The sequence below is a fragment of the Thalassophryne amazonica genome, chromosome 9 (assembly GCF_902500255.1).
Source record: "Thalassophryne amazonica chromosome 9, fThaAma1.1, whole genome shotgun sequence".
NCBI classification, from domain to species: Eukaryota; Metazoa; Chordata; class Actinopteri; order Batrachoidiformes; family Batrachoididae; genus Thalassophryne; species Thalassophryne amazonica.
In genome coordinates, this window is record NC_047111.1 from 7,998,583 (window position 1) to 8,025,888 (window position 27,306).

The 27,306-nt window shown below is 43.9% G+C and overlaps 2 long non-coding RNA genes across 4 annotated transcripts in view; one reads left to right on the forward strand and one right to left on the reverse strand.

Annotated features, from left to right (window-relative positions):
• The window catches only part of LOC117516708, a 50,908-nt gene extending 24,106 nt beyond the window's left edge, over window positions 1-26,802 (forward strand). For all 3 annotated transcript variants that reach the window (XR_004562524.1, XR_004562525.1, XR_004562526.1), the window contains one exon: window positions 26,675-26,802. This is a non-coding gene — a long non-coding RNA (uncharacterized LOC117516708). The remainder of the gene's footprint in view (window positions 1-26,674) is intronic.
• On the reverse strand, window positions 11,902-26,328 carry LOC117516709. The gene is made up of 3 exons (XR_004562527.1): window positions 26,120-26,328; window positions 20,015-20,020; window positions 11,902-11,912 (listed from the first exon to the last, which is right to left on the reverse strand). It is a non-coding gene; the product is annotated as an uncharacterized LOC117516709 (long non-coding RNA).
• Window positions 26,803-27,306: the final 504 nt, after the last annotated feature.

A 27,306-nucleotide genomic window follows, 5' to 3' on the forward strand; every position in this document is an offset into this window, starting at 1 on the left:
GTTACTCTATTCTTTTTTACTATTTCATTTAATATGTTCCATGTGTTTTTGATGTTATTTCTATTTTTGACAAGTAACTCATTATAATATATTTTTTTACTGAGTCTCATGATATTGATTAACTTATTCTTATATGTTTTATACTTACTTTCAGCTTCCTTAGTTCGTAGTTTTATGAAATGTTTATATAGTACGTTTTTCTTTTTACATGCCCTCTGAAGCCCCTTAGTTATCCATGGTTTGTTGCTATATTGATTTCTATATATTTTGTCAACAAATGGACAGTGTTTATTATACAAACTGGAAAAAGTGGAAATGAAAGCATCATATGACCTGTCAACATCATCAACAAAAACATCTGACCAATTCTGACTTGATAAATCCTCCCTTAAATTATCAATTTTTTCAGGTGTTACTTTTCTACTCATGAATTTGATATTGCTTCGATACATACAACAACCCTCCAATGCAAAGACTGAGAAAACTGGCAAGTGATCACTGATATCACTGACCAGTAGTCCCCCACTAAGATTACCGGATATAACGTTAGTTAAAATATTGTCAATGAGAGTTGTTGTATCCATAGTTATTCTGCTAGGATGAATGATGGTTGGAAACAGTTCTAAACAGTACAAGGTGTTTATAAATGAGGTAATTTGTGGATGATTGTGAGGGTTTAAAAAATCTATATTGAAATCTCCACAGACACATAAATGCTTATTTCTGTTGATTTTGTTGTACATTCCTAAGATAATGTCTTCAGAGGTGTCAATATTTGTCCCAGGAGCTCTGTAAATGCAACTAACAACTATGTTTTTGGAGTTTATAGATGTCATTTCTATGGTAACACATTCCATGATGTTGTCCACTGTAAATGACATGTTGTTAATGAGTTTACAGTTATAATCTGACCTTACAAACAATGCAACGCCTCCGCCCCTTCTCGTCTGCCTATTAACCAGGAACAATTCATAACCATCAAGATATACCAGATCTTTATTATCCTCATTTAACCATGTTTCTGAAATTGCAATAACTGAAAAACGTTTTTTGGATGTTTTCAAACAATCATTAATAGTGGACAGATTACGAGAAAGACTTCTGCTGTTGAAATGTATAATTGAAAAATCTTCATCATTGATTTTATCATTTTTGAATTGTTCTTCTGTAAAATATTTGCACTGTCTCACAATATTCTCACTGAAAAAGGTATCAGGATCATTTTCAGATTCGAAGGGGTGGTTAGCAGAGTTATTATAATTAAATGTATCTAGACAGAGCTCCTGGGCAGAAATAAACGGATCATTATCCTTAGTCATTATGTCTCTCTTGTCTCCGGGTGTAGATGATGTGGATGAGTGGGTTGCTCCAGTCTGCATCATGGTGCTGTGATGTGTTTGAGTCCTCATACCTATTGTTCATATTTGTCCAGCTCCTCGATGTTCCTTATTGCCATAACCTTTGCTTGTTCTGGTGATCCGTTCAGTTTGATGAATATTTTACAGTTTGAAGTCCATGTGTGCTGGATTTTTCCCTGTTTCTTTAAGAAGCGTGCTTTCCTGGCGATGTCGGCATTCCGTTTGGTGAGATGTTCATTGACGAATACGTTTGTCCCTTTCAGTTTTCTTCCTTGTTTTAACAGTGCTGTTTTGTGTTTTCTGTTGATGAATCTCATAATGACGGTTCGTTTATCACCGTCATTTCTCCGGGGCAGAGGGTAGCATGCTTCAATGTTATTTAAATCCATTTCTATACCTTTAGATAGGAGGAAATCAGCAACCTGTTTTTCCACAGAGCTGACCTCCTGTTCACTGGGCTCCCCTCCGCTCTCATCTGTTACCGCCCGTGCGTAGGACCGTGGTTTGATGTGAAGACCTGTGATGATGACGTCGTTAATTCTGGTGTACTGCTCCAATTCAGCCACTCTATTTTCCAGCTGCACCAGACGCCGGTCTTTCTCGGTGTTCTGGAGCCGTAATGCCTTCACCTCCTCCACCAGATCCATGATTGATTTCTGTTGCTGCTTCACAACAGAAATCTCCTCTGATAGAAAGTCCAGAGATTTTTTAATATCGTCACCTTCCTCCGCTGTCAGAACCTTCTTAGCCCCCATGGTCGGCTTATGGGCAGCTTGACGATCGCCGATGTTAACAGCCTGCGTTGTTTGTCACCGGGATGGATCTGCACTGCGCTGGTGCCGCGCGGCCTCGGTGTTTCCGCGCTGATGGATCTGCGGTGGCTGCACGAGGCCTCGGGGAAGCGGCACTCGTGACGCGCGGCTTTAATGACGCAGCGCGCGTCCTCGGTGAATTCACCACGTTGGTCGGGCCTTGGACGTTGTTGCTGTCCAGTCGCGGGGCTAAGTTGCCGGTTGAGGTGGTATTCCCACTGTCCGGGTTGGCAAACACCGGCGTGGCAGATGGCAACTACAAACACACCTCTGAAAACTCAGGTACAAACCTTTTGCAGCTCGCTTTGACGACACGCAGCTCTCTAGTTCTTTCTCCCTAGAAAGAACAGAGTAGGAATTTCAAAATACAATCGACGTGGTCATAACACTGCACAAACGAATCCCATTTGCAATCTCATTAAATAAATCAAATCAATTTTATTTATATAAGCTTAATCTTAAAAGTAGAGAGGGTGTCTGTCTCCCTAATCCGAATTGGGAGCTGGTTCCACAGGAGAGGAGCCTGAAAGCTGAAGGCTCTGCCTCCCATTCTACTCTTACAAACCCTAGGAACTACAAGTAAGCCTGCAGTCTGAGAGCAAAGCGCTCTATTGGGGTGATATGGTACTATGAGGTACCTAAGATAAGATGGGACCTGATTATTCAAAACCTTATAAGTAAGAAGAAGAATTTTAAATTCTATTCTGGAATTAACAGGGAGCCAATGAAGAGAAGCCAATATGGGTGAAATATGCTCTCTCCTTCTAGTCCCCGTCAGTACTCTAGCTGCAGCATTTTGAATTAACTGAAGGCTTTTCAGGGAACTTTTAGGACAACCTGATAATAATGAATTACAATAGTCCAGCCTAAAAGAAATAAATGCATGAATTAGCTTTTCAGCATCACTCTGAGACAAGACCTTTCTAATTTTAGAGATATTGTGCAAATGCAAAAAAGCAGTCCTACATATTTGTTTAATCACATATTAAGCAAATATGTAGGACTGCTTTTTTGCATTTGCGTAATTGTGCAAATTGAGTGAGTCCATATTTTTTTTCCCTCTGCTTGGTCTAAAAAAGTAACCGTTACTGACTGCCTCAATTATTTTTCCTGATTTCTTATAGTATTTCTTAACGCCAGAAAGTTGCCATTTGAAATGACTTTAGTTTTGTGTCATGTCTGTGATCTGCTTTTTTTCTACAAAATTAAACAACTGAATGAACATCCTCCGAGGCCAGTGATTCCATAATTTTTGTCAGGGGTTGTATATCATTTACTAACAGGGACTTAGAAGAGAGAGACCTAATATTTAATAAACCACATTTAACTGTTTTAGTCTGTGGTGCAGTTGAAGGTGCTATATTATTTTTTTGTTTTGAATTTTTATGCTTAAATACATTTTTACTGGTTGTTGTTGGTCTTGGAGCAGGCACCATCTCTACGGGGATGGGGTATTGGGGGGATGGCAGGGGGAGAGGAGCTGCAGAGAGGTGTGTAAGACTACAACTCTGCTTCCTGGTCCCAACCCTGGATAGTCACGATTTGGAGGGTTTAATAAAATTGGCCAGATTTCTAGAGATGAGAGCTGCTCCATCCAAAGTGGCATGAATGCCGTCTCTCCTAACAAGACCAGGTTTTCCCCAGAAGCTTTGCCAATTATCTGTGAAGCCCACCTCATTTAAAAATGAGGTGGGCTTAAATTAAATTAAATTAAATGAGCTGGGGGAGGTGTGTGTGGATCGGGAGGTCTGGGCGGCTTTGCTTGAGCTGCTGCCCCCGGGACCCGACTCCGGATAAAGCGGAAGGAAATGGATGGATGGATGGAAACTGGAAAGTGTTCAAGGAAGTCAGTCTGGACAGTTTCAGTTGGGGAGAGAGAGAGAGAGAGAGAGAGAGAGAATGTCTTCTCTCTATCAAACTCCTTAAAATAAAAGCACTCTCTCTCACGCACGCGTTCTCCCTTACTCTCTCTCTCTGTGTCACAGAGAAAGATAGAGCGCTTTTAAGAAATGACAAGTCACCTTTGCGACACAGTGAACAGTCCTCATATAAGGAGTCAAGTATGATAAAGTGAAGCAACGATCTTGCAGTTTTTATAGCTCCAGAAGAACAATGGAGCCCAGCGGGAAGTGTGAAATGGCGTACAGTACCGTGTTGCAGCGTGGGCGGGCTCACAATAGCGGACAGTAGCACGGCGCTGCGTGTACTCGCGTGAAGGCTCCATGCTGTGCTGTACACCGAAGAAAATTAAACATGTTTAATTTCTTCCGTCCTACGTGCATATAGCCCTCAACATACTGCTGTGTATTGAGAAAAAACTCCACGTAAAGTGGGCGGAGAGCTGCTCATTGCAGCGTAGACGATATGCTGTAAAGAGTAGCTCTACGAATACGCCAGTGTGACTGGGGCTTAAGACTTTCTTTCCTGCTTCAGTGAAGACGCGAGGTACACGGAAACATAACATGTCACTGAGGGCTTTTCCTCACAGAGAGATTTAATAACTTTCCAAAATTTCTGTGGCTGTTTAGGTTATTAGTGGTGACAGACAAAGATGATGGACTCAGTGATGGTGGTGTAGATGTTCACCATCATTGTTTGTGGCAGGTTGAAATTCCTCAGCTGCCGTAGAAAGTACATCCTCTGTTTTACTCTCTTGATGAGAGCTGATGTTCAGCTCCCACTTGAGGTCCTGGGTGATGGTGATCCACAGGTAGCAGAAGGACTCCACAATGTCAACTGGGGAGTCACACAGGACTGGGTTCTTTCAGAATCAACAACCATCTCCACTGTCTTGAGGGTGTTGAGCTCCAGCTTGTTTTGTTTGCACCAGGACACCTCCACATTTCAGGCTCTATTGATCCAGGATCTCGTGAGAGAACAGAGAAGTTTCAGAAGAAGTCAGTTTCAGCATTTTATCCAGATATTCCACTGTTAAAGGAGCCGCCGCGATTCGCCGCCATTGGAAAAACACCTCTGTTGGAAGCCTTAAGGACAAGTTGGAACATGCCCAGCTGTTAAACAATTTCTTCACTGAAAGCCATCAAAAGCCGCCTGGATTTTACAAATGGTTATCAACACGGAGGTGTTTTTCCAGTGATGGAGCGTCACAGCGGCTGCGAGCCGACGCTGCAATCCGTCCGCACGTCTTTCATTTAAAAAAATCTCCTTTAACAGTGGAATATCCGGATAAAATGCTGAAACCGACTTCTTCTGAAACTTCTCTGTTCTCTCACGATGTCCTGGATCAATAGAGCCTAAAATGTGGAGGTTTTCAGCTTGAAACAGGCTGACGACGGCGCCTGAGAGTGCTGCACAATGTCTCGCTCCGCGGGACGTCCTTAAAGCGACAGTATCACCTCAAAATCTCTCATCAGCCGTTAAAATTTTCACCGAAAGCCAGCTGAATTTTTCGAACTGTGTCCACTTCCATGTGCCTCACAGGTTTTGAAAAAATTTTGATCAAACAAAGCGCCAGTCTCTCAGCAACTTCTCAGACAAAGCAATTCCGACAAGGGGCTGGACGACTCCTCCCACAAGGAGTGCTCACAGGCGAATGATGTCACCGACAGGCGTGAAAAACTCACGCATGCGCACGAGGGTTCAAGCATGTCTGACGTAAAAACATATGAATGAAATCCATATAGTTTTTGAAAAAAATAAAAAGGACCTATACTTTATTGACAGACCTCGTATTACCTCAACCAATAATTTGCACCACTTTTTTTTTTTTTAACCAAAATTGGAGCAACTTTAACTTTTGACCCCTGTACTAGCTGAAATTGTCCTTTGTCACTATTTTTGCTCTTTTTACCCCATAACTCCATAATATTTAGTCCTAGATAGACCAAACTATACCCTTTTTGGAATCTTCATGATCAGACAAATAATGTGGAATAGTTTCCAACATGATCGCAAGGGAATTCCATTTGTTTCCAGAGTGAGGTTAAAAAGATATGCAAGAGGCTCTGCTAGAAAATCAGCTGCCAGCCTCCAAATGTAAGGATCAATGAAATCAGGTCCATGTGATTTCCTACGATCTAAAGCTTTAAGAGCTTGATGAACTTCCTGAACAGAGAAATATTTAATGTTGAAAGGTTGACCAGTGTACATTGTGAGGCCTTGCAAGATTTCACAGCAACAGATCTCACAGAGTCAAACAAAGAGCCAGAAGATAAAAAAAATGTTTGTTAAAACAACTCAACATCTCCATCCTATCATAGACGGGAACAGTATCCTTTAAAACATATGTGAGAGCTTTTACTCAGAGATTTAATAACTCTGGGCTGTTTTGGTTTTTAGTGATGACAGACAAATAATATTCTGATTTGACTTTCTTTATAAAAGAAGAACATTTGTTTCTTAGATTTCAAAACAGCGATCAGTGAAGTTAATACTGTTAATTTCCACTGCTCACTGGAGACCTGCCAGGTGCCAGCAGGCTTCAAGGCCTCCTCATTCATCCCCTCCCCATCTCTAAAAACAAAGAACTTCAGGACTTAATGACTACAGACCCGTCACCCTGACCTCTGTGATGATGAAAACCTTCGAGCGCCTTGTCCTCAGATACCAACACCATCTCTGACGCACACCTGGAGTTCACCTACAGAGCCAACAGGTCTGTAGATGGCGCTGTCAGCGCGGCCCTCCACTTCATCCTCCAGCATCTGGACTCCCAGGAACCCACACCAGGATTCTGTTTGTGGACTTCAGTTCTACTTTCAACACAATCATCCAGGCCCTGCTGCAGGACATGCTGTCTCAGCTTGGCGTGCCTGACTCCACCTGTACGTGGATCACTGACTTCCTGTCCAACAGAAGGCAGCATGTGGAGCTGCAGGGGGGGGGGGCACGTCTCCAACACATGGTCCATCAGCACCGGATTGTTATGTTTCGGACGCGGTCGGAGCACCGACCCAGCGTTTGAAAGGACCCATCATAAAATAAGCAGAGCACGGTTCAAAAGATAACAGAATTTAATAAACATAACAGTGTGTGCAGTGCTAAACAACTAAAAAGTCCGCGGTCTGGTGAGGTGGAAACACGGCGCGCTCTCAACAGCGCAAACGGTCCGGAGCCACAGCAGTTCGGACCCAGGGACCCCGCCGACACCCCCCAGGTGGCCGCGACAAACCAAGTCTGTGAAGAAAGAAAACATGAGGTGAGTCCAACTCCACACAGAGAGACACAACTCAAAGGTGCACGCAATCAGCAAACACTTCCTGGCTTAAATCTATACATCAGCTTCTCACCCTGCAGGCACGGAACAACTCAGTTCAAATCTCCACTGCAGCAGAAGCTGATTAGACAATTAGCATAACGTGACAGCTCACTAACACAAGGTGTGAGGGACACCAAATCCACTGTCATTACTTCATAAAAGTCACCAAAAACCGAATTACCTCAGGAAGTGTGCTGAAGAGCGTGAGACCTCACCCAATCCTCCTTCACAGACTGTGGCATCAAACCTGGAGCGGTCTCTGCGTCCGTGATGGTGAGATTGTTCTCCTGACGTCGATCTCACACGTCTGCTCACAAGGTCGAGTCTCTGGCAATCACACACTGTGCATTCAAGGTTTAAATGCAGCAATCTCTGATTAAGACAAAATACACCACAGCTGTGAGTCCTGATGACCTGCATGTGAAAACAAGCCTCAGGTGTTCAGGGTGAGGTCCTAATGCTCAGCCACTCAGTCCTGAATGCATACCACCTGGTGGGAGAAACAGAAAACAAAAACCAAGCCAGCCAAACACCCCAGCCCACAACAGTACCCCACCCTCATGGGAAGCCTCCCGGCGACCACACGGACCTGGGCCAGAAAAAACAAAGCCCCCCTCCAGGGACCATGGCTGGAATGTTGGCTGGGAACAAAAAACACCTCCTGCAGCTTCAGTTTCGGCTCCTTGTGCTGACGATCCAGCTGGGAAAGGCCCGTCTCCAGGAGCTGTACGTTACTGTGCTCTGACGACAGCTCCATCATCAGCTGCTCCACCTGCAATGTTAATTTCTTCATGCAGTCATTGATCATCTCAATGTTGAGCCTCTCCAGCTCTTCCCTCAGCTGGATAATGCACGCTTCCAGCCGCCTCTTCTCTGTCAACAGGGAACTCCGTGCCAAGACCATCACTCTCATCCTGGAGCTCATCCTTTCCCACCCTGAGCCTGTCTGCAGCAGACTACTCCGCAGCTGACACTCCAGTGCAGAGACATCCTTTGTTGACTTTAATGGTCTTGCCCTCTGTTTCATTTAGCAAACCTGTTAGAGTCTCCACCTTTGCGTTCATTCCTGTCGACTCTTGCTTTAGTTGTTCACTTTGCATAATTTTGGCCAGGAGTTCTTGAACCTGTGCACTCAGCCTTCTTCCGACTGTGTGTTAAAGTCTGCTTAGTCATAAAACAAAAAAAAGACAAACGCAAACAACCATACCAACCCCCCCTCCCCAGAGGACCGTCCCATCAAACCCCAGGAAGAGGAGAAAAGAAAAAACACAACCCAAACTTAAGCTTGCAAACAAAAACTCTTACACCCCCCCCCCCCCCCCCCCCCGGACGACATGTAGGGACCAACACCCCCAGAGGACATCCCGCCAGCTCCAGGAGTAATAACCACAGCCGAGGTCCCTCTGGGATCCAAAGTCACCCACGGGGGCTCCCAGCGCCTCCCAGAGGACCGTTCCATCAAACCCCAGGAGACGCCCCCCCCATGACTAACAGACCCAGCCCAGGCCGTCTACGGCTAGATGGACCCACAGTCCTTTCCCCCCCAGAGGACACCACAGTCACACCCTGAGGGCGGAAACTGGGGGAAAAAAAAAACATACAAACAAAACAACAACCCCAACCCCACCCCCTCAGCGCAGTGGAAACTGGAAGTACGTCCAGTGTCACCAACCACGACTATACCCCAAAAGTCAACCGGGAGGAGTGGAACAGCGGTAATGGCGTACGGCACAAGACGGCGCCACCCCTCCGACTTTTAAACCAGCCACCAGCTGCGGGTATATTCCACTGCCCCAAACCTCAGCTACGCCGATGGCGTACGGCTCAGACGCACTGAAGCCGGAGGTGGAACAGGGAATCAACAAAAAAACAACACCCCGAACCCCCCCCCCCCCTCCCGGATGCAGAGGTTATCTGGGAAACGCCCAGCACAACCAAACTGCACCACTCCAGCAACGCCGACAACGTACGGCTCACACGGCTGGAGCCAGAGGAGAAGAGAGGGAACAACAAAAACGAAAAAAGAAAAAACAACCCAATTACCCCCCCCCCCCCCCATCACCCCCCAGAGGACCGTCCCATCAAACCCTGGGAGGTGAAACCAAAAGAAATAAAAAAGAAAGACCAACAGACAAACATAAAGTCACCTGGGTCAAACTATGCTCCAGACAGCCTGCATTTTCAACTCCACCAGACCACAGACAGTGCTTTAAAACCCACAAAAAACAACAAATTAACCCCTGATAAAAACACCTCATACTAAAACAAGAAACAGATAATAGACCAATAAAAAAAAACTAACATTGGCCTACTTCGTCAAGTGCAAAGAATGGAAAAACATTGTGTTTTCCATCCTTTGAACCTGAACGGTAATGTGACTCTGTCACCAACAGAGAGAGAGCATATCTCACCTATATTGGCCTCTCTTCATTGGCTTCCTGTTAATTCTAGAATAGAATTTAAAATTCTTCTTCTTACTTATAAGGTTTTGAATAATCAGGTCCCATCTTATCTTAGGGACCTCGTAGTACCATATCACCCCAATAGAGCGCTTCGCTCTCAGACTGCAGGCTTACTTGTAGTTCCTAGGGTTTGTAAGAGTAGAATGGGAGGCAGAGCCTTCAGCTTTCAGGCTCCTCTCCTGTGGAACCAGCTCCCAATTCAGATCAGGGAGACAGACACCCTCTCTACTTTTAAGATTAGGCTTAAAACTTTCCTTTTTGCTAAAGCTTATAGTTAGGGCTGGATCAGGTGACCCTGAACCATCCCTTAGTTATGCTGCTATAGACGTAGACTGCTGGGGGTTCCCATGATGCACTGTTTCTTTCTCTTTTTGCTCTGTATGCACCACTCTGCATTTAATCATTAGTGATCGATCTCTGCTCCCCTCCACAGCATGTCTTTTTCCTGGTTCTCTCCCTCAGCCCCAACCAGTCCCAGCAGAAGACTGCCCCTCCCTGAGCCTGGTTCTGCTGGAGGTTTCTTCCTGTTAAAAGGGAGTTTTTCCTTCCCACTGTAGCCAAGTGCTTGCTCACAGGGGGTCGTTTTGACCGTTGGGGTTTTACATAATTATTGTATGGCCTTGCCTTACAATATAAAGCGCCTTGGGGCAACTGTTTGTTGTGATTTGGCGCTATATAAAAAAAATTGATTGATTGATTGAACAGAGGGAGCCAAAGTGCCAAATAAGAAAATCCCCGTGGTAACAGAGTAAAAACCCATTCACACTGCTGTAAATAACAGCAGGTTATAACAAACAGCTTAAAGTGCAAACTAAATACCACCGGGGCTGCTACAACAGGCGTCGGAGCCAGCTGCACGGGAGGAGACGGGGCTACAGCTGTAACAACGGGGTGCGACACGACCCAAGCTGTAAACTCCGCCATGCGTGCACCAACGCGCACAACCCGGGCGGAGAGCACCCGCAACTGATCCCGGATCAACTCCAACATCTGCTGCAGCCTTCCCGGCAAAAATACCGTCTCTGCTTCTGCTGGTCCATTGTTAAATGGCCAGAGACTACTGTTATGTTTCGGACGCGGTCGGAGCACCGACCCAGCGTTTGAAAGGACCCAGCATAAAATAAGCAGAGCACGGTTCAAAAGATAACAGAATTTAATAAACAGTGTGTGCAGTGCTAAACAACTAAAAAGTCCGCGGTCTGGTGAGGTGGAAACACCGCGCGCTCTCAACAGCGCAAACGGTCCGGAGCCACAGCAGTTCGGACCCAGGGACCCCGCCGACACCCCCCAGGTGGCCGCGACAAACCAAGTCTGTGAAGAAAGAAAACATGAGGTGAGTCCAACTCCACACAGAGAGACACAACTCAAAGGTGCACGCAATCAGCAAACACTTCCTGGCTTAAATCTATACATCAGCTTCTCACCCTGCAGGCACGGAACAACTCAGTTCAAATCTCCACTGCAGCAGAAGCTGATTAGACAATTAGCATAACGTGACAGCTCACTAACACAAGGTGTGAGGGACACCAAATCCACTGTCATTACTTCATAAAAGTCACCAAAAACCGAATTACCTCAGGAAGTGTGCTGAAGAGCGTGAGACCTCACCCAATCCTCCTTCACAGACTGTGGCATCAAACCTGGAGCGGTCTCTGCGTCCGTGATGGTGAGATTGTTCTCCTGACGTCGATCTCACACGTCTGCTCACAAGGTCGAGTCTCTGGCAATCACACACTGTGCATTCAAGGTTTAAATGCAGCAATCTCTGATTAAGACAAAATACACCACAGCTGTGAGTCCTGATGACCTGCATGTGAAAACAAGCCTCAGGTGTTCAGGGTGAGGTCCTAATGCTCAGCCACTCAGTCCTGAATGCATACCACCTGGTGGGAGAAACAAAAAAACAAAAACCAAGCCAGCCAAACATCCCAGTCCACAACACGGATCCCCCCATGGGTGCATTCTTTCCCCTCTACCCTTCTTCCTGTACACCAAAAGCTGCACCTCCAGTCACCAGACTGTGAAGCTCCTGAAGTTCACGGATGATACGACCCTCATCTGACTCAGAGATGAGTTAAGAGCTAAGAGCTACTAGCTCTTAGCCGGTTTAGCATGGCGGCTTCTCCTGTCTCTCCCGCACTGGGTGTGAAATGTTTAGTTGTTCCTCGGCCTCCTTTAGCAGTAATGGTACTTGTAATAAGTGTAGCTTATTCGTAGCTTTGGAGGCCAGGCTGGGCGAATTGGAGACTCGGCTCCGCACCGTGGAAAATTCTACAGCTAGCCAGGCCCCTGTAGTCGGTGTGGACCAAGGTAGCTTAGCCGCCATTAGTTCTCCTCCGGCAGATCCCGAGCAGCCGGGAAAGCAGTCCGACTGGGTGACTGTGAGGAGGAAGCGTAGTCCTAAACAGAAGCCCCGTGTACACCGCCAACCCGTTCACATCTCTAACCGTTTTTCCCCACTCTGCGACACACCCACCGAGGAACAAACTCTGGTTATTGGCGACTCTGTTTTGAGAAATGTGAAGTTAGCGACACCAGCAACCATAGTCAATTGTCTTCCGGGGGCCAGAGCAGGCGACATTGAAGGAAATTTGAAACTGCTGGCTAAGGCTAAGCGTAAATTTGGTAAGATTGTACTTCATGTCGGCAGTAATGACACCCGGTTACGCCAATCGGAGGTCACTAAAATTAACATTGAATCGGTGTGTAACTTTGCAAAAACAATGTCGGACTCTGTAGTTTTCTCTGGGCCCCTCCCCAATCGGACCGGGAGTGACATGTTTAGCTGCATGTTCTCCTTGAATTGCTGGCTGTCTGAGTGGTGTCCAAAAAATGAGGTGGGCTACATAGATAATTGGCAAAGCTTCTGGGGAAAACCTGGTCTTGTTAGGAGAGACGGCATCCATCCCACTTTGGATGGAGCAGCTCTCATTTCTAGAAATCTGGCCAGTTTTCTTAAATCTTCCAAACTGTGACTATCCAGGGTTGGGACCAGGAAGCAGAGTTGTAGTCTATAAAAAAATTGATTGATTGATTGATTACAGTGATTTTATGCCTTTTCACCAGTTTTAAGGTTATTTATGCTATTTTATTGTTGGTTGTATTTATTCTGTGGGCATCACTGTTGTAATGTTGGTACTGTTTATTGTTTGTGCAGTTGAGCCCCCTCATGCACCAAGCTAAATTTCTCCGAAAGGAGACGATTAATAAAGAACTTTGATTTTTAATGAGTGAATAAAAAAATATCAATAATAAAAAAAAATAGTGAGAAAAATCATGCAAGCTTTCTCAGGGCGGGCCAGGCCCCGGGCCAATCAAAAAAGTGGGCGGGCCTAGGACGCTCTGGCCCAAATATGCCTATGTCCCTGCAGTATCCATGTGTATTTTTCCCTAATTCCTTGTTGTTGTAGCATTTTAATTGGTATTGGTACAGACTGCCCTGGCTGTGTTAGTGTCCAAAAAACAAAAAAACAAAACAAAACATACAAAAAAAAAAACAATAGAAAAAGGTGTTTTGGACTTGGTTTGGGGGGGGTCCTCTATCTGAACTCCTGTGTTCTCTGCCCCTGGAGCCTGCTTAGTGCTGGGGCAGTGTGTATGAGCTGGAGCAGAAGGAAGGAGAGCTGAGAGCTGTGTGCAGATCAGTGAATCCACCTGCTCTCATTCGACCAGACCAGAACAATAAAGTCCACTTCATCAGAAGATTGATTATGCTTTGGTTCAGACTCTGATGACGCGCTCCGTGGTTCGATCGTCTTCATGCAGTTCCAAAAAGGAGACTTTACGTGCTGTTACAAGACATACATAATTACAAGTATTTTGACACACAAAATAAATAAAAAACTACACCACACATGAACCACACATGCTAAAACACTCCCCAAGCATGGCAAATATCACAGTGTTCAAAACTGTTTGCGTCTGCTTTTCGCTTCCCACAAAACCAAAATTTCCCTTCTCTGTGACCAAATTACATGGATTGGGGATCATTGTTTATTTGATAATATCAGGGCTGTGAAATGAAAATTGTGAAATCTGAGGAGAATTTGCAGGGGCTCTGGTGGGGCGCAGCTCCCCAGAAGCCGGGGTCTAGGGCCCTGTGGGGCCCCAGAATTAAATTTTTATCTAATGATACTTTTACAGCATCTCCTGGAAGAACAAATCTCAAAATTAGTGGATATTTAAATGATCCTATATTCAGCCTTTTATTTGAACTGTCAATGATGATGTTGAAATAACAGAATATGATGTGGAAGTAGGACCTGGAATGATTTTCCTTTTAATCGTAAACCAAATTATGCATTAACTCAGAACAATTAAACTACATGAAATTTATGAAGACTGAAAAGACTGTTACAGCATTTCAAAAACCACAGCTAAAGCTCGGAGAATATTTGGAAAATCAGGGTAAAATATCAATAACATACCTTATAGTAAAAAGTCACTTACACTCAACAAAAAATATAAACGCAACACTTTTGGTTTTGCTCCCATTTTGTATGAGATGAACTCAAAGATCTAAAACTTTTTCCACATACACAATATCACCATTTCCCTCAAATATTGTTCACAAACCAGTCTAAATCTGTGATAGTGAGCACTTCTCCTTTGCTGAGATAATCCATCCCACCTCACAGGTGTGCCATATCAAGATGCTGATTAGACACCATGATTAGTGCATAGGTGTGCCTTAGACTGCCCACAATAAAAGGCCACTCTGAAAGGTGCAGTTTTATCACACAGCACAATGCCACAGATGTCGCAAGATTTGAGGGAGCGTGCAATTGGCATGCTGACAGCAGGAATGTCAACCAGAGCTGTTGCTCGTGTATTGAATGTTCATTTCTCTACCATAAGCCGTCTCCAAAGGCGTTTCAGAGAATTTGGCAGTACATCCAACCAGCCTCACAACCGCAGACCACATGTAACCACACCAGCCCAGGACCTCCACATCCAGCATGTTCACCTCCAAGATCGTCTCAGACCAGCCACTCGGACAGCTGCTGAAACAATTGCTTTGCATAACCAAAGAATTTCTGCACAAACTGTCAGAAACCGTCTCAGGGAAGCTCATCTGCATGCTCGTCGTCCTCATCGGGGTCTCGACCTGACTCCAGTTTGTCGTCATAACCGACTTGAGTGGGCAAATGCTCACATTCGCTGGTGTTTGGCACGTTGGAGAGGTGTTCTCTTCACGGATGAATCCCGGTTCACACTGTTCAGGGCAGATGGCAGACAGCGTGTGTGGCGTCGTGTGGGTGAGCGGTTTTCTGATGTCAATGTTGCGCATCGAGTGGCCCATGGTGGCGGTGGGGTTATGGTATGGGCAGGCGTCTGTTATGGACGAAGAACACAGGTGCATTTTATTGATGGCATTTTGAATGCACAGAGATACCGTGACGAGATCCTGAGGCCCATTGTTGTGCCATACATCCAAGAACATCACCTCATGTTGCAGCATGATAATGCACGGCCCCATGTTACCCCATCTGTACACAATTGTTAGAAGCTGAAAATGTCCCAGTTCTTGCATGGCCGGCATACTCACCGGACATGTCACCCATTGAGCATGTTTGGGATCCTCTGGACCAGCGTATACGACAGCGTGTACCAGTTCCTGCCAATATCCAGCAACTTCGCACAGCCATTGAAGAGGAGTGGACCAACATTCCACAGGCCACAATTGACAACCTGATCAACTCTATGCGAAGGAGATGTGTTGCACTGCATGAGGCAAATGGTGGTCACACCAGATACTGACTGGTATCCAGGGTTCGATTTTAGCGGTTACCCGGGAACCCGTGGCACCCTACTTTGGAGGCAGGGCACACAACTCTTTAGACTTGCATTCCCGACTGGAATCCACCTATTTTATTTCATAACTGTACAGAAATTTGGACAAAATTTGCGCAGAATTTGACTTTCTGAGACCGACACATACACAAAACGTCATCAAAAAATGTTCTTCTCCTCTGTTTGTAATGCCGCGCTTTATTATATACAGATCAAATGGAGTGTTTTTGATGGAAGAGCGAACAGCAGCCAGCGGAGAGTTTTTTATATTTCTCTACGTGCGCGCGCGAGCAAATCATCCATGAAGATTATTTTATTTATTAACTACACAGATGTATAATACAAGCAAATGGTGTCTGGTTTATAAACACAATTATGACAGAGTTTTTGAGGGAAGAGCTGCCTTAGATTCTGAGGTTAATTCTGATTCTGAGGAAGAACACCTTGAAGTCAATCAATCAACTTTTTTCTTGTATAGCGCCAAATCACAACAAACAGTTGCCCCAAGGCGCTCCACATTGCAAGGCAAGGCCATACAATAATTATGAAACACAGTCTACGTCTAAAGCAACATAACCAAGGGATGGTCCAGGGTCACCCGATCCAGCCCTAACTATAAGCCTTAGCGAAAAGGAAAGTTTTAAGCCTAATCTTAAAAGTAGAGAGGGTATCTGTCTCCCTGATCTGAATTGGGAGCTGGTTCCACAGGAGAGGAGCCTGAAAGCTGAAGGCTCTGCCTCCCATTCTACTCTTACAAACCCTAGGAACCACAAGTAAGCCCGCAGTCTGAGAGCGAAGCGCTCTAATGGGGTAATATGGTACTACGAGGTCCCTAAGATAAGATGGGACCTGATTATTCAAAACCTTATAAGTAAGAAGAAGAATTTTAAATTCTATTCTAGAATTAACAGGAAGCCAATGAAGAGAGGCCAACACGGGTGAGATATGCTCTCTCCTGCTAGTCCCCGTCAGTACTCTAGCTGCAGCATTCTGAACCAACTGAAGGCTTTTTAGGGAACTTTTAGGACAACCTGATAATAATGAATTACAATAGTCCAGCCTAGAGGAAATAAATGCATGAATTAGTTTTTCAGCATCACTCTGAGACAAGACCTTTCTGATTTTAGAGATATTGCGTAAATGCAAAAAGGCAGTCCTACATATTTGTTTAATATGCGCTTTGAATGACATATCCTGATCAAAAATGACTCCAAGATTTCTCACAGTATTACTAGAGATCAGGGAAATGCCATCCAGAGTAACGATCTGGTTAGACACCATGCTTCTAAGATTTGTGGGGCCAAGTACAATAACTTCAGTTTTATCTGAGTTTAAAAGCAGGAAATTAGAGGTCATCCATGTCTTTATGTCTGTAAGACAATCCTGCAGTTTAGCTAATTGGTGTGTATCCTCTGGCTTCATGGATAGATAAAGCTGGGTATCATCTGCGTAACAATGAAAATTTAAGCAATACCGTCTAATAATACTGCCTAAGGGAAGCATGTATAAAGTGAATAAAATTGGTCCTAGCACAGACCCTTGTGGAACTCCATAATTAACTTTAGTCTGTGAAGAAGATTCCCCATTTACATGAACAAACTGTAATCTATTAGACAAATATGATTCAAACCACCGCAGCGCAGTGCCCTTAATACCTATGACATGCTCTAATCTCTGTAATAAAATTTTATGGTCAACAGTATCAAAAGCAGCATTGAGGTCCAACAGAACAAGCACAGAGATAAGTCCACTGTCCGAAGCCATAAGAAGATAATTTGTAACCTTCACTAATGCTGTTTCTGTACTATGATGAATTCTAAAACCTGACTGAAACTCTTCAAATAGACCATTCCTCTGCAGGTGATCAGTTAGCTGTTTTACAACTACCCTCTCAAGAATCTTTGAGAGAAAAGGAAGGTTGGAGATTGGCCTATAATTAGCTAAGATAGCTGGGTCAAGTGATGGCTTTTTAAGTAATGGTTTAATTACTGCCACCTTAAAGGCCTGTGGTACATAACCAACTAACAAAGATAGATTGATCATATTTAAGATTGAAGCATTAAATAATGGTAGGACTTCCTTGAGCAGCCTGGCAGGAATGGGGTCTAATAAACATGTTGATGGTTTGGATGAAGTAACTAATGAAAATAACTCAGACAGAACAATCGGAGAGAAAGAGTCTAACCAAATACCGGCATCACTGAAAGCAGCCAAAGATAACGATACATCTTTGGGATGGTTATGAGTAATTTTTTCTCTAATAGTCAAAATTTTGTTAGCAAAGAAAGTCATGAAGTCATTACTAGTTAAAGTTAATGGAATACTCAGCTCAATAGAGCTCTGACTCTTTGTCAGCCTGGCTACAGTGCTGAAAAGAAACCTGGGGTTGTTCTTATTTTCTTCAATTAGTGATGAGTAGAAAGATGTCCTAGCTTTACGGAGGGCTTTTTTATAGAGCAACAAACTCTTTTTCCAGGCTAAGTGAAGATCTTCTAAATTAGTGAGACGCCATTTCCTCTCCAACTTACGGGTTATCTGCTTTAAGCTACGAGTTTGTGAGTTATACCACGGAGTCAGACACTTCTGATTTAAAGCTCTCTTTTTCAGAGGAGCTACAGCATCCAAAGTTGTCTTCAATGAGGATGTAAAACTATTGACGAGATACTCTAACTCCCTTACAGAGTTTAGGTAGCTACTCTGCTCTGTGTTGGTATATGACATTAGAGAACATAAAGAAGGAATCATATCCTTAAACCTAGTTACAGCGCTTTCTGAAAGACTTCTAGTGTAATGAAACTTATTCCCCACTGCAGGGTAGTCCAACAGGGTAAATGTAAATGTTATTAAAAAATGATCAGACAGAAGGGAGTTTTCAGGGAATACTGTTAAGTCTTCTATTTCCATACCATAAGTCAGAACAAGATCTAAAATATGATTAAAGTGGTGGGTGGACTCATTTACTTTTTGAGCAAAGCTGATAGAGTCTAATAATAGATTAAATGCAGTGTTGAGGCTGTCATTCTCAGCATCTGTGTGGATGTTAAAATCGCCCACTATAATTATCTTATCTGAGCTAAGCACTAAGTCAGACAAAAGGTCTGAAAATTCACAGAGAAACTCACAGTAACGACCAGGTGGACGATAGATAATAACAAATAAAACTGGTTTTTGGGACTTCCAATTTGGATGGACAAGACTAAGAGACAAGCTTTCAAATGAATTAAAGCTCTGTCTGGGTTTTTGATTAATTAATAGGCTGGAATGGAAGATTGCTGCTAATCCTCCACCCCGGCCCGTGCTACGAGCATTCTGACAGTTAGTGTGACTCGGGGGTGTTGACTCATTTAAACTAACATATTCATCCTGCTGTAACCAGGTTTCTGTTAGGCAGAATAAATCAATACGTTGATCAATTATTATATCATTTACCAACAGGGACTTAGAAGAGAGAGACCTAATGTTTAATAGACCACATTTAACTGTTTTAGTCTGTGGTGCAATTGAAGGTGCTATATTATTTTTTCTTTTTGAATTTTTATGCTTAAATAGATTTTTGCTGGTTATTGGTGGTCTGGGAGCAGGCACCGTCTCTACGGGGATGGGGTAATGAGGGGATGGCAGGGGGAGAGAAGCTGCAGAGAGGTGTATAAGACCACAGCTCTGCCTCCTGGTCCCAACGCTAGACAGTCACAGTTTGGAGGATCCAAAAAAATTGGCCAGATTTCTAGAAATGAGAGCTGCTCCCTCTAAAGTGGGATGGATGCCGTCTCTCCTAACAAGACCAGGTTTTCCCCAGAAGCTTTGCCAATTATCAATGAAGCCCACCTCATTTTTTGGACACCACTCAGACAGCCAGCAATTCAAGGAGAACATGCGGCTAAACATGTCACTCCCGGTCTGATTGGGGAGGGGCCCAGAGAAAACAACAGAGTCCGACATTGTTTTTGCAAAGTTACACACCGATTTAATGTTAATTTTAGTGACCTCCGATTGGCGTAACCGAGTGTCATTACTGCCGACGTGAATTACAATCTTACCAAATTTACGCTTAGCCTTAGCCAGCAATTTCAAATGTCCTTTGATGTCGCCTGCTCTGGCCCCCGGAAGACAATTGACAATGGTTGCTGGTGTCGCTAACTTCACATTTCTCAAAACAGAGTCGCCAATAACCAGAGTTTGATCCTCGGCGAGTGTATCGTCGAGTGGGGAAAAACGGTTAGAGATGTGAACGGGTTGATGGTATACACGGGGCTTCTGTTTAGGGCTACGCTTCCTCCTCACAGTCACCCAGTCAGCCTGCTTTCCCGACTGCCCGGGATCTGCCAGGGGGGAACTAACGGCGGCTAAGCTACCTTGGTTCGCACCGACTACAGGGGCCTGGCTAGCTGTAGAATTTTCCACGGTGCGGAGCCGAGCCTCCAATTCGCCCAGCCTGGCCTCCAAAGCTACGAATAAGCTGCACTTATTACAAGTACCGTTACTGCTAAAGGAGGCCGAGGAATAACTAAACATTTCACACCCAGAGCAGAAAAGTGCGGGAGAGACAGGAGAAGCCGCCATGCTAAATCGGCTAAGAGCTAGTAGCTGCACTAAGCTAGCGGATTCCCAAAAACGCACAAAGTGAATAATGTGCAAATAATCCAGAGGTGATTCAGCAGAAGGTGTGCCCCAATCAAGGCACCAAACAGGCTATGAAGCAGCACAGGCAACTCACGACAACAGCGAACGCACGACAACGGTGCTAAAATAAAATAAAAAAAATAAAAATAAAAACGAAAGCGTTAGCAAGCTAGTTAGCTTGCCAACGCTAATGAAAGTTAGCTGATAAAAGTGCTCCGTCGCGATGTTTCGACCGTTAGAGGTCTTCCTTAGGCGTTGGAGCACAGTAAAAAAGTTAAAAAAAGTAAAAAGGTAAAAAAGTCTTGAAAAAGACTGTTAGTTCAAGTCCAAAGCAGCAGGTAGCAGTCTCTGTGTAAACAGTCCCAACAGAGAGCCAAAATTTTGCGCTCTGATCTCAAGTAGGGCTGTCACGATTAGACATTTCTTGAGACGATTAATTGTCAGACAAATAATTGCGATTGACGAATATATTGTCTATTTTTTTTCTTTTTTCCCTTCTTTATATTCTACTATTGTAGTATAATTACACAACTCTGGAAGAACGTTTGGCTTCTGTGAAACTGGGAATGGTGCAACATTTTTATTTTTATCTTCATTTTACATACAGTCCCAACTTTTTCTGATTTGTGGTTGTTTCTGTTACATTTCTGAAATTGTTTCTCCTCATCAGTCACGTTTTGTGCTTAAACACTACATTAAGCTCAAGACTGAACAAATAAATACCTTTGGAAAATAACAGCTGTTAAAGTTCAGAGTTCTCACCTGTTTTTTGTGATCTGTGCATCTGAACATTGTTTTTTTTTTTGTGGCTCAGTTCATATATTCTCATTTTTTAAATATGTTTTTAAAGATATTTGACCGTTTATTTCATCTCATGATCTCATAAATTCAGCATACGACGCGCACATGGTGTGAACAGGACGGTAACGGCAGAATCACACCTTTAGAGAAAGTTCAGAGGCAGCTTCACGTTTCCGTTTTGTTAACATTCACTGAAGGTTAAAATCCCCTCTCTGCTCGCTGCGCACTGAACGTGTCGCGCCAGCATTCAGGAATCTCCCTCACCCACCCCCTCCCCTCCCTCACAGTTTGCAGCCTGTTAACTCCGCGCGCGTGCGCACACACACCCACACCGACAGCTCCGCATTTTAGACGGCTTTTGAAGGAGACGACACTGTTTTAATCGGCCGTCAGCCTCCTTGTTATTGTCCCGCCTTAAGACGAGAGCGAGGCTGCAGCACGTTTGACATCAGATTCTGAGTCGTTTTATGCTTTGTGGATAAAATAAATAATGCACGGTAATAGTGAATATAAAAAATAATCGCGAATATGAAAAATACTCACGGCACCCCTGACGATCCCGGTTGAGAATCACTGCCTTAAGGCACACAACTATTTATTCTAAAAGGCAAACCCTGCTGGTATCCCCCCCCCCCCCCCCCCAGTAAAACAAAACTGCACCTTTCAGAGTGGCCTTTTATTGTGGGCAGTCTAAGGCACACCTGTGCACTAATCATGGTGTCTAATCAGCATCTTGATATGGCACACCTGTGAGGTGGGATGGATTATCTCAGCAAAGGAGAAGTGCTCACTATCACAGATTTAGACTGGTTTGTGAACAATATTTGAGGGAAATGGTGATATTGTGTATGTGGAAAAAGTTTTAGATCTTTGAGTTCATCTCATACAAAATGGGAGCAAAACCAAAAGTGTTGCGTTTATATTTTTGTTGAGTGTATATTCTCATGTAAATTCATGCAGCCTAAATCCATTCAAAGCCACAGTGTCTTTTTTACAATGAAAGAAAGTCTAGATTAGTGAAAAAAGTCACATAATCTTGTCTAAAATCCTGTTTGAACAGCAGAATGTTTATTTTCCAGGGAGAGAAAAATTCTTACTGTGTTTTCCTGAGAGAGCACAGTTCACTTTTCCCATTTCTTTTATCTTTCAGGTGTGTTGATGAAGCCAGTGACGACGATTCCACGGATTCTTGTCCTTATCAGACTTTTTCAAACCGTCTTTCTCACCATCTTCTCTCTGTGCGACGTTGGTCCGTGACACAGACATGCTGCACAAATTTTCTTTTAAAAACTTGAAAGCTCTACAAGTTTGGGATGTCCACATGTTAAGTTTAGCTTAAGCGTCACACAGGAGCCACACAGCGTCACCGCAGCAACCAACCAGTCCTGCTTTACAACAACTGTTGTAACAGCTACACTTTGAGTGGCATTTTTCCTTCACAAAACTCTGCGGATCCGAGGAAACTGATCTGTATCTGTAACAGACAGATCAGTGTCCGCGGACTTATAAAACTTACACGATGTTGTAAAAAAAGAGAACACTTGGCGATAAGCATTTTAAAAACTCAGTGATGTTCACGATTAAAGAATACATCACTAACACCCCCACCCCCATGATGAAATCCGTGGAATCCCGCGGATCCGCAGAGTTTTCACAGCCCTGTAATATATTTTACACCAGTGATAAAGAAAATTTTTTTTGTTTTTGTTTTTTTTTAACCTGTTTGCTGTTGCTGAGAGAAGCATGGAAGAAAAGTCCAGTTTGCAAAATGCGCACACACACACAAACACACACGTGGGGTCTGTGCAATGTCATCAAACCCACGTGGAGTTGGTGAATGTGATCAGTTAGTTGCTGATTTTTTTTTTTTCCACCAATGGTAATACCCCTCCCTCCTGCTGCAGTCGACGGAGGGGTATTTCTTCCCAACGCTCTCGCTCCTCCAGCTGAAAGGAGGAAATGAGTTGTTTTGCTGCCTCTGTCTGCAAAATGTGCAGTGAATATCATCCCCCCAAAAACGTGTAAATTATTAATCATAATTCAAGTTATACTTGGCGTATTAACAAAATATTAAAAGTGGTGTGGAGGTTGAAGTCTCCACTTTCAACACACATTCAAACAGACCCTCAGAGTGGAGCAGATTTTGTGCTGCATCCACTTAATTAGGTCATTTGACTCCAGAGGGTTAATCCAGAGCAGCGCTCATGCAACAAGGGTGTGTGTGTGTGTGTGTGTGTGTGTATATATATATATATATATATATATATATATATATATATATATAATATTTACTCTTCCTTCTTGTCGTGATTGTGACACCTGCCGTTCATTTACTCTGGAGTATATAACCCGTTTCAATTCATCCATCTGTGCCAGAAACTCAGTTCCCACTACCTGGTAACCTGGTGTTTCTATCCTTCCTGTATAGAGTTGTTTTGTGTGATCCAATGCAGTTTTTTCAGCCTTTGGGTTTTGGCATTCCTACGCCTCCATTTAAGTGTTTATACTGTCATATATACTGTATGACCTCTAGTAATACTGTGAGAAATCTTGGAGTCATTTTTGATCAGGATATGTCATTCAAAGCGCATATTAAACAAATATGTAGGACTGCTTTTTTGCATTTACGCAATATCTCTAAAATCAGAAAGGTCTTGTCTCAGAGTGATGCTGAAAAACTAATTCATGCATTTATTTCCTCTAGGCTGGACTATTGTAATTCATTATTATCAGGTTGTCCTAAAAGTTCCCTAAAAAGCCTTCAGTTAATTCAAAATGCTGCAGCTAGAGTACTGACGGGGACTAGAAGGAGAGAGCATATCTCACCCATATTGGCCTCTCTTCATTGGCTTCCTGTTAATTCTAGAATAGAATTTAAAATTCTTCTTCTTACTTATAAGGTTTTGAATAATCAGGTCCCATCTTATCTTAGGGACCTCGTAGTACCATATCACCCCAATAGAGCGCTTCGCTCTCAGACTGCAGGCTTACGTGTAGTTCCTAGGGTTTGTAAGAGTGGAATGGGAGGCAGAGCCTTCAGCTTTCAGGCTCGTCTCCTGTGGAACCAGCTCCCAATTCAGATCAGGGAGACAGACACCCTCTCTACTTTTAAGATTAGGCTTAAAACTTTCCTTTTTGCTAAAGCTTATAGTTAGGGCTGGATCAGGTGACCCTGAACCATCCCTTAGTTATGCTGCTATAGACGTAGACTGCTGGGGGGTTCCCACGATGCACTGTTTCTTTCTCTTTTTGCTCTGTATGCACCACTCTGCATTTAATCATTAGTGATCGATCTCTGCTCCCCTCCACAGCATGTCTTTTTCCTGGTTCTCTCCCTCAGCCCCAACCAGTCCCAGCTGAAGACTGCCCCTCCCTGAGCCTGGTTCTGCTGGAGGTTTCTTCCTGTTAAAAGGGAGTTTTTCCTTCCCACTGTAGCCAAGTGCTTGCTCACAGGGGGTCGTTTTGACCGTTGGGGTTTTTCTGTAATTATTGTATGGCCTTGCCTTACAATATAAAGCGCCTTGGGGCAACTGTTTGTTGTGATTTGGCGCTATATAAAAAAATTGATTGATTGATTGACTTTTTGACTGTGAGCACCTCGCCACTCCTTTTGTGCTTGCCTGCACCTGCATGCCCACTTAGCTGTTTATCTTCATCCTCAATGATTCTATTTGTCATTGGCTCCAGGCCATTCTCATCTTGGCCTGTCTCTCACTATCTGGTGTTGCAGACTGAACAGTCCCCTAAAAATTGGTCCGCCCTGCCTTCACTGTGCAAATCAGTTTTAAGCAGAAATGAGGCCGTTTTAAGCAGAAATGAGGCGATAATTGGTGAGTGCTACTGATGCTCCAAAATGACGCTGTGATCGCTCCCCCGCCTTTTATTATGAAATAATACTGAATTTATGTGGAAATGATTGTTGTACAAAAGCTTCAGATATCTGTCACTGAGATAGATGATGACTGGAGTGCAGTTTGAAGCAGAAACGAGGTGATAATTGGTGCACCGCGGCTGACACAGAAATGAAGCTGCTGTGGTCCGAAATGGTGCATGCGCTGTGAAGGCAGGGTGGACTGAGTTTTGGGGTAGGGTTGGGGGGGGGGTGCACCGGTACCTCTCACTATCACCTCGCTACAGTCAGCTCACTATCCACCCTGGGCTCTGGTTCTGGTAGATTGCAGCTTCCAACTTCCACCGCTGTGCAGGTTGTGTCTCCATGCCTCAGGCCTCCTTGCATTCTTCCAAATTCTATTGTATATTTTTTGTAATAAATCCTTCACTCATCCATTCTCTCTGTTTCCTGCATTTTGGGTCCAATTCTGTCTGGGCAAAGCTGTAACACAGACAGTTGCACCACCACTTCCCTCTGACCTTTGACCTCAGGCCTGTCAGCTAGACTTTGGTTTCACCCCCAAAAAGGGGACGCACTCTTTATCTATGTCTCTGTGAAATTTATATCAATGCTGAAGCTCAGTTCAAAAAAAAAAAAAAAAAAAAAGGTTTTAGGTGATTTTCTGAAATTTAACCTTTGACCCTGACTGAGGTCTCAGGTCTTGCTGTAAGAAAGTTGTGAGATGTGTAGTGAGATGTTTGCTTTGTTTCTTTTCTCATTTTTACCCTGACACACCAGCACCTGGAGCACAGCAGCTGTTACACACAATCACATTGAATAGTCCTCTAGGTGGCGCCACAGAGCCACAAATAACTCAGGTTTTTGCACCAATTTCCACTGAGCGGAAAATATTCAAACACTTGTTTTATTGTTGAAATAAAGAAAATGAGACAATAATTGACTGTGACAGACTGGTGTCCTGTCCAGGGTGGACCTCGCCTCACACCCAGTGACTGCTGGGATAGACTCTGCCCCCGTGATCCTTAAATGGAGTAGCAGATTTAGAAAATGGATGGATGACAGTAATTACTGTGTGATAATGACACAAACAGAACATCAGTATGACAGTGCAGGAGGAAAATTTAAAAAAGAACAACAAAACAACAAGAAGAAGCTATTTTACTCAGACATAGGCTCCACATGTATGATGGGTGCAGGTGGACGGAGCCACGAAGAAGACGTGCAAATGATTTGAGAGCAGACAGACAGGGACACAATCAACACATCAAACTGCTTTGATCAGAAAAAAGATGATCAGGAGAGACAGATTTCAAGCTGTCAATCATTAACAGACTGTCCCAGAGACAACAATAAGTGGACTGTTGTTTGTTTCTTTGAGCAAACAAACAGTCAATCATGTGAAAATCATGTTAGTTTAGTAAGTAAGTCCCTTCGGCTGCTCCCTCGTTTGCACTCGGGGTCGCCACAGCAAATCCAAGGTGGATCTCCATGTTGAATTGGCACAGGTTTTTTACACCGGATGCCCTTCATGACGCAACTCCACATTACATGGAGAAATGTGGCAGGGGTGGGATTTGAACCCAGAACCTTCTGCACTGAAACCAAGCACATTAACCACTTGGCCACCACCCCCTGCTGCGAAAATCATGTTATTAGTTTACACACTGAATTTACAACCACTGAGACTTCAAAATCAAACCAGCTGGACATTTACTGTCAAAACATTCATCTGTGTGATCAAGTGTTTGTGTCCACAGGAGGAGACTCTCTGTCCTACAGTCCACACAGAGACACTGAGGAACCAGAACCAGACAACAACCTGAACCTGAACCCAGCACACACAGGTTCAGTGAACGTGCAGCAGAAGGTGGATGTAAATCAGAGAGTCAGAGGAGACTTCATAGAAGGACAGAGTGCCAGCAGGACAGTCCACAAACACTGAGACACTGTGAGAGGATGAAGAGGAGCGAAGGACTGTTGGTTGGTTATTGTGACAGACAAAGTAACAATGATTAGAGCAGTCCAAAGTCCAGGACTGATCATTAAGTCCAAACACACAGTCATCACTGTCTCCTTTCCTTCTGATTCTTCTGTAAGTCAATACGAACGTGTCCTCTCCACTCAACCTCCCAGTAACAGCGACCAGTCAGACCAGTTGAAGACAGGACCTGAGGCCAAAGGTCAAATCTGTCTGGATGATCAGGATATGATTGATCCTCGATCACATGTTCCACCTTTGTGTTGTTTTTGGACAGTTTTGAGTTTTCTGTTCGCTGAGTTTAGATCCAGAGAGAGTTCACAGAAATCTGATGGAACAAAACACAACACAGTTATCAATCAATCAGTTCACTGATCAACACCACACAGCCTGAGTCATCAATTGATCAGT